Source organism: Ostrea edulis, chromosome 4 (genome assembly GCF_947568905.1).
Source record: "Ostrea edulis chromosome 4, xbOstEdul1.1, whole genome shotgun sequence".
NCBI classification, from domain to species: Eukaryota; Metazoa; Mollusca; class Bivalvia; order Ostreida; family Ostreidae; genus Ostrea; species Ostrea edulis.
In genome coordinates, this window is record NC_079167.1 from 84,092,004 (window position 1) to 84,100,552 (window position 8,549).

The window sequence follows — 8,549 nt, forward strand, 5'->3', positions numbered from 1 at the left end:
ATTTTGATTAGATTGGCCTATATTTGTTGAACTAGATATTTTGAATAGATCTAACATCCAATTTTCATTAGATTGGCCTATATTTGTTTAACTAGATATTTTGAATAGATCTAACATCTAATTTTCATTAGATTGACCTATATTTGTTTAACTAGTTATTTTGAATAAATCTAACATCTAATATGGATTAAATTAGACTAAAAAATCATCTTTGTATGTTATCTTCTAAAGATTTTTATTTAAGGTAGTACTCTACATCGTCATAATGGCCGACTTCCTTTAAAAACATGGATGAAAAAATCGATATCAGCAATATTTGACTTTTCCTTTTCAATATAAATACATAGCCGAGTAGCTCAGTAGGTTAGAATGTCCGACTGCTGAACTGTAGGTTGCAGGTTCGAGTCCAGCAGGGGTTTTAAATTTTTTTCAGATTACTTTCTACTAAAACTGTATTTTTTGACAAAATAAAGTACATTTGAAAATTTTCAACTTCAAAATAATGTTGTACATATCCTCCACTTTTCATCCACATCAAATTTCTCTGGTGTAGCATACCTCCTTAAAAAAGAATTCCTTTATTGGCTCTCTGCACCCTCATTGTGACCTCATCTTGATCCCCAGAGGTCATGATTTAAACAAACTGAACACTATGACCTATGGATGCCTGTATCTATTTTCGTTTTTATGGTAATCTAGAGCAGACATTTTTTGTGTGTGTTTTCTACAGTACTGCAGCGTATTCTTATGTCTAAATCTGAACCCCTACTGTGGTCCCAATTTCATCTTTGGGGGTCATGATTTGATCAAACTTGAATGCACACTACTGTGAATAAGGACGTTGGCATTAAGGAATTTTCTTACATATACTCCATATGAAATTGTGGAACCCCCACTCCCCTCTCCCTTTGTCTTAGGACTACAATCTGAACATTTCTGCTTCTCACAGAAAATACTTTTGAATTTCACCAAAACTTTTTCTTTATATTTTCCAATTACAATTTTGTTGTTGATATTTCCAATTACAATATACACGTGTCTCCCCTTGGAAGGGGACATAACTGTTTATTTCAACAAGAGATGTTTGTAAAACACATATGCCCCCCATGGTGCAAAATTGAAAAGGGTTATACACACACCTCATTTAATTGATAGTATTATGATCAATTCAAAATATTGAGCAGACAATATCTTCCTATGTCAAGAGTGAATTGACCATGTGACCTAAAATTCAATAGGGGTCATCTACTCCTTATGCTGTACCAGTGTACCAAGTTTGGTACGTGTCAATCAAGCAAATAATTCTTAAAATATGGGAGACAATATATTACTATGTCCAGTTCAACTATTGACTTTTGACCTCAAAATCAATATGGGTCATCCTCTCCTGAAGATGTACCAATGTACTAAGTTTGATGTCTGTCAAGTAAAAGGGTTATCAAGATATTGAGTGGACAGTATATTACTATGTTCAGTTTGACCCTTGACCTTTGACCATGTGACCTCAAAATCAATAGGAGTCATCTTCTCCTGAATATACACCAGTGTACTATTTAAATTTTGATGTCTGTCAAGCAAAGGGTTCTGAAGATATTGAGCAGACAGTATATTCCAATGTCCAGGTTGAACCTTGACCTTTAAATATGTGACCTCAAAATCAATAACGATCATCTTCTCCTGAAGATGTACCAGTGTACCAAGTTTGATGTCTGTCAAACAAAGGGTTCTCAAGATATTGAACAGACAGTATATTACTATGTCCAGCTTGACCCTTGACCTTTGCTCATGTGACCTCAAAATCATTAGGGGTCATCTTCTCCTGAAGACGTATCAGTGTACCAAGTTTGATGTCTGTCAAGAAGAGGGTTCTCAAGATACTGAGCAGACAGTATATTCCCACGTCTAGTTTGACTCTTGTCCTTTGACCATGTGACCTAAAAATCAATAGGGGTCATCTTCTTCTGAAGATGTACTGGTGTACCAAGTTTGATGTCTGTCAAGCAAAGGGTTCTCTAGACATTGAACGGACAGTATATTCCTATGTCCAGTTTGACCCTTGACTTTTGACCATATGACCTCAAAATCAATAGGGGTCATCTACTTCTTAGGATGTACCAGTGTGCCAAGTTTGATGTCTTTCAAGCATAGGGTTCTCGAGATATTGAGCGGACATTATATTCCTATGTCCAGAGTAGATTGACCCTTGACCTTTGACCTTTTGACCTGAAAAACAATAGGGGTCATCTTCCACTCATAACCAACCCACATATGAAATATCATTATCATCAAGTGAATGGTTCTCAAGATATTGAGCGGACAACATGTGGTCTACAGACCGACCGATCGACCGACAGACCGACCGACCGACTGACCAACAGTTGCAAAACAATATGCCCCCTCTTTTTCAAAGGGGGGCATAATAAAACTTGAGTCCCTTTCAGATATAAAATTCAATGAATCTCTGAATCACTTAATCACAGTTAAGTGATTCTGTCTGACAAGACTAAACTGCTGTTATTACCTCCCATTACACCATAAAGGGGCACCTGCATACATCATTTACATTTTATACAACTGAAATATATCTATATAATATCTATGTTTAAGTCATCTTTATAGCAAAAAGACAACTAAAGCATCATATTGCTAATTTCTTAGGGATTCCTTGGAGGGAGAAAATAATTCCTATACAAGCTAAGCTATCAATGGCAGTGTTTGTGGGGCTATCGATGGCAGTGTTTGCTGAGGAAGTCTGAGTTTCTGTCGAGAAGAAATCAGTTTTCTGTTATCTGTCCGATTACATTGTCCTTTACACAAAGTCATTTCCGACCATTTAATTATCTCTTGATTATCTTTAATCATATGATCATTTATCTGAGAAGAAACCTGATCAATGGTTGAGAGGAGTATTGACCCCACAGTGTACCTGGCTGTGTCGACATTAGGGGGGGGGGGGGCTTGTCTCACCAGCTTTTCTTCCGATCTCTCTCTCTCCTAACTGTAGATTGTCCTTTTTATTGATCCTCAGCATCATCAATCACCAGTACTTACTGAAGGGAGGGGAGGCGATTTGTCACACCGATATTTGTTACACTCTCTCTCTCTCCTAACGATCTCTCTCTCCTAACTTTAGATTGTCCTCTTCATCGATCCTCAGCTTCATCAATCACCAGCACTTACTGAGCACTCTTTTTAATCTTCCCCAAAACGTTGACCACCGACAGAGATTTATGTATACGATTTTCATTTCTTCTTAATTTCTTCCTTGCCCCCAAAACAAAATCGATTTTTTTTTATGGACGAGAGGTTCAACGAGCAGTATGGACATCATATTACATGGTTAACTATCAGAAATACATAATCAGTTTATTGTGTTCAGGCATAAAATTCAGCCTTGGAAATATTCAAATTTATCAAAAGAAAATCAAGCTCTAAGTATGCTAGAGTGTAGTTTGACAATAAGGTTGTTCATTTTGAATTCAATGAGCAGAAACCCATTACAGAACAATTGAAATCAGCCATTGTAATTGGCTGTGATGAATTATTTTTTGAAGAAGTAATGGAATGTACTTGTAAATGAGCTATTCTAAAAATGTCTGCAATTCCAATTGCTTTTCAATTACATGCACTATTTCAATAAAAGGGGATAAAAATTCAGAGGAAGGAGAGAAATGAATTTAAATTCCTGTAGATCTGAATATTGCAAGTGATGTTAGATTTATCTCGTCTTGTTAGTTCTGACATACTATTGAGATTCTCATTGATAAATGTGGTTGTTTAAAGCACCTTTATACCTTAGAAACTAAGGATGTTACCATTAGAATACTATGTAACACAGTATTTGTGTGTTTTATGTTACATGGCTAACAACACTTGTATGTGCTTTAGTGCCAATAAAGAATTAAACAGAGGTATAACACATTGTCATAATGGCTGGCTTCTGACAGATATACAAAAATAAATCCTACTACTATAATCTTTGGTTTTAAATCTAATTGCATAGGTGGATAGGTCATTGGGTCAATGTGTTTGGCTGCTGACATATCGACTGTGGGTTCAAGTCTAGCAGGGAGGGGAGGTGTATTTTTTTTTTTTACTTAAACTACAAGTAAAAACCGCCCTGAGAAATATTTCTAACTTTCTACATGTACTTGGTGACCTTGGTCTTAGTCAATAGGACAAAGAGTGTAATTATTTTAGTCCCCTTGCCCTTGGCAAAATGACCCCTGTCCTCTCAACACCTTGATGCCCTGCCTAGTCTTTCTGCCTAGTATGAGCATTTAATGTCCATCTAAAGGAGCCTGAATAGTTACTCCACATTATCTTTTTTGGTGAAATTCACCAAAGAAATTTGAATTAAGGTAACCAGAAATTAAATGACTGATTGAATGTATATTATTTAACATCCCTCTCGAGAATTTTTCACTCATATGGTGACCTCACCAATACCCTTGAAGGGCTTCAAATTTAGGCCTATGCTCGCGTTTACGGCCATTCAGAGCAGTGAGGGTTCTTTAGCGTGCCACACCTACTGTAACACGGGACACCCGTTTTATGGTCATCTCCAAGGACCCATGACATTCACACCTGATGCTAAGCGTTTGGTAATGGAACTGTCACTACCTCATTAAACGACTTAGGTCTGTCGCAGCCAGGATTCGAACCCTGACTTTCCACATGTGGGGCTAATGCTTTACCTCTAGGTCACCACGGCGCTTCCAGAAAATTAAAAGTCACTTTATGGGGCCATATTATGTCCTTACCATATATGCTATATTTTCCACATACTGTGTCTCCTGTACATGGTTTTTTGTACATGTTGTTGTGTTTTGTACGCATTGTTGTGTTTTGTACATGTTGTTGTGTTTTGTACGCATTGTTGTGTTTTGTACATGTTGTTGTGTTTTGTACATGTTGCGGTGTTTTGTACGCATTGTTGTGTTTTGTACATGTTCTGTTTTGTACATATTTTATACAAAGCGGTTTCACTATACAAGAATTTGAGGTCTGTTTTGACATGCCTGTCAGAATGTCTCTATCCTGATAAAACCCTGTTCTGATTTAAAAACACAGCTTACCTGTTCAGTCAGCAGATTAAAAAAGAAGAAGTTTAAATTGCCTTCCCAGTGTGCTCTCTGAATCCTTTGTAATGTTGAAGATGGTCCAAGTTTATAGACCAACAAATCTTTAAAGCTTTATATCCAAGTACCAGAAACAGATAGAAAATAACTAGATAAAGACAGGCTGAAGTTACCTCTCTTGGATAATTTCACTCTGTTCCACAGACAGTGCATGATATATTGTTAACAAATGCACACCTTCGTATCCCGGAAACTGTTATGTCAGACGCAAACTGTCAACTTTTCTACATTACATGTCTACATCAACACAGCCCCTACTCTCTCACATACAAACAACAACCTAGGGTGGCAGCTGTACTTCTGCTAACTCGTAAATGTTTTTATAAGAACAGATGAACATTTCTCTACAAAGGAGATGACTTTAATGGCTATATAATTTTTGCTTCCTTGACAGAAATTATTGCATTATATAATGCTATAGATATGTGTTCTGATTTTTGCTCCATGCACATTTCCACTTTGTGAGCATTCATTATCTTTATGCTCATTTCTATATGTTGTCAATTAGCAAGTTTTAGACATATTTAGGAAATGTCTCACAGTTTTTCAAAGCGTATGAGATAATATACCTCAAGCTTCTTCACACCAGCGTATTGAAAAAGTAGTGCAAAAAAGAAGTGCATTAGCGCTCCATGAAAAATGTATCAGGCAACGAAATTAAGGGGAAATACTCGCTAAATGCGAGTTAAAAATTGACATAGCGAGTGCAAAATCACAAGTGATCGCAGCTTTTTGCGAGTGAAAAAAACCCCGATCTTTTTTCTGGATTTCCTTGGTTTATTGACTGTACTTTGAAGTTTACAATAATTTTGTCTTGTGCATAGAAATGCTTTACAGAATGAATATACAAGTATTGAAAAAGTAAACGTTGATCGAATAAATAACTAAGGCCAAGATCATCTCAGTCAGTGATGTCGAAGATGGCCTACTTCATGCACACTTCGGGCGTCTCAGAGACGTCTGATTTAAATAGCAATCATGTTGATGTCGTCCGTGTTTACATGAAACAACACATGGAAGTGTTAGTGTCATGCTTCACGCAGTGTCCTTCTGTAGTCTATAGTCAAACACTTAAGAGTTTGCGGGTTTTTTTCAACTATAATTTTTTAGATGAAATTTCCAAAAGTTTTGAAGATATAGTTTGAATTGACGCAAACAGTCTTTAAGATTTCAAACCACATGATGTTGTAAATAGGTGGTAGATCTCTGGACAGTGAGTTCGCCGCACAAGTGTACCCTATGACCCTCATCATGCACCAATGATACATGTATGTTGTCTGATAATTCATTACAATTTAAATGAAAGAATTCTCAATATTATTTTTATCATTGCACTTTAAAGAAGATTTTTAAAGATTTTCCCTATATTTTGATATAGATACATGCTTGTTTTCTTAAATTCCTGTAAAACAGCAATCGATTGAAAAATGCTATTAAAAGCTCAATTTTGCTAGTTGGAAAATAATCCACAAGCTAAAATTTGCTAGTAGTGAAAAAAGTTAATTTCGATCCCTGATGTATTGAAAGAAGTGTGTTAGCGCTCTATAAAAAATTATGTGGGTGTGAAGAACAACTCAATATATCATTTCAAGTACATTTAAAACAAGAGTACCGCAAACGGTACATAATACGCCCGTGAAATGCTTACATAGGGTGTTTTTCTTGTGCTATAATTTGTATAACTTTTCTTCAGGTAGTATCAGCCATCATGAGGCTGTGACAAACTTTCATATCAACAAAGGGTCTTAGCTTAAAAATTGAGATTTTCTCAAAATGGACCAAGTTCAACAACCTGCAATTTTTTCAAATATGGAAGAAAATCAAAATCCTTCACCAGATGCACATCTTCAGTACCTATACAAACACTCCACAAAATAAGAAGGTCCTCACTTGAAAACTGTGGGAGGAGTTGGGCAGACAAATTATGTACCCTTCATAGAATATTAATTTATAAATAGACTAAGTTCAACAACCTGTAATTTTCTCAAAAATTGCAGAAAATCAAAATCCATCCCACATGCACATCTTCAATACCCATACAAACACTCCACATAATAAGAAGGCTCTCACTTGAAAACTGTGGGAGGAGTAGGGTGGACAAATTATGTACCCTCCATATAATAATTATTTCCAAATAATGGGCCAAAACCCCTGGAAAAAAGGTCGAAATGGATCAAAATTGCAGTATGATCCAGAGTGACCCACAAAGAAGCTACACAGCAAGTTTCAGCATGATATGTGAAAGGGAAATGAAATTATAAAGAGAAAACCCCGAACGGACGGACGGACGGTAAGACGGACGGATGGACGGACAGACATCGCTGTACCATAATATGTCTCGTCTAAAGATGGGCGTATAAAAAATGAAAAGTAATTTCTTATTTTTACATTTTCTATTGTATTTACTTTGTTATATACAGTGTTATGCTGACTACACTTTGTTTTGTTATTCAGCATTTGAAAGACAACAAGTATCTCATTTCAATGTTTTCTACTGTGATGTCACAATCAATAACATTGTAAATACCACGTTTAGATTGGGACATCCGAGATGCTAGTTTTTTTAAATCCATGGGGAAAAATTAAAACTATGAGAAAATAGGCTTTGGTTTCAATTGTTAACAATATTACGGAAAAAACAGAAAATGTAAATATGTGGGAATAGATAATTTGACAGATACTCTCACAGTGATCATGAGGACTGGTCATCTTCAGTGGCATTGGGAGAGGGCCTTTATAGGTTATGCCTGTTGCCCGATCCTTTTGAGTTTATCAATAAAATGTGTTTAAATCAAAATTTTCAGCAGCAATGAAAAAAGAACGGAGATCACCTTTGTCAGCCTCAGCAATCTCAGGTATACAGAAACCAGGCCCCTACTGACTGACTTTTCTGACAAAAAATCTAAAACATTATCACCCTCACGGCGTTAATGGCCCCTGTCTTCACAGAACCATAAATTGGTCAATGGCTTGAGATTGTCTGATAATGACTAAAGTAACTCACATGATAACAAAATCAGAATTCTGTCACGAAAATTCCCAGTTTTGGCGCTGCTACTTTCCTGTGATGCAGTAGTTCATTAACACAGAGGACTGAAGACTGAAAAACTTGATCCACCAAATCCGACAGTTCTTGTTGTCCCAGGCACATCTGGTTGTTCCGTTGTCTGTCATGCTGAGAACTTGTGTTGTTTAGAAATTGTTATTATAACATATCAGCTGTCAAAACTGTTGTCATCTGTGTGTATCCCAATCTAAATAGACAGTATCATATCTATAGTCCTAGCAATCTAAATAGACAGTATCATATCTATAGTCCTAGCAATCTAAATAGACAGTATCATATCTATAGTCCTAGCAATCTAAATAGACAGTATCATATCTACAGTCCTAGCAATCTAAATAGAC

The 8,549-nt window shown here is 36.2% G+C and overlaps 1 protein-coding gene across 2 annotated transcripts in view; it reads right to left on the reverse strand.

The window, feature by feature from the left end:
* LOC125672244 (cAMP-specific 3',5'-cyclic phosphodiesterase 4B-like) overlaps window positions 1–8,284 on the reverse strand; it is a 112,508-nt gene extending 104,224 nt beyond the window's left edge. Inside the window, exon 1 of one of the 2 annotated variants that reach the window (XM_056164008.1) lies at window positions 8,146–8,284. The gene's annotated coding sequence lies outside the window, so the exon portion shown is untranslated. Of the gene's footprint in view, window positions 1–5,078; window positions 5,419–8,145 lie in introns of those variants that run through there. The other variant, XM_056164007.1, reaches the window with a different exon arrangement.
* Between the last annotated feature and the right edge of the window lie 265 nt (window positions 8,285–8,549).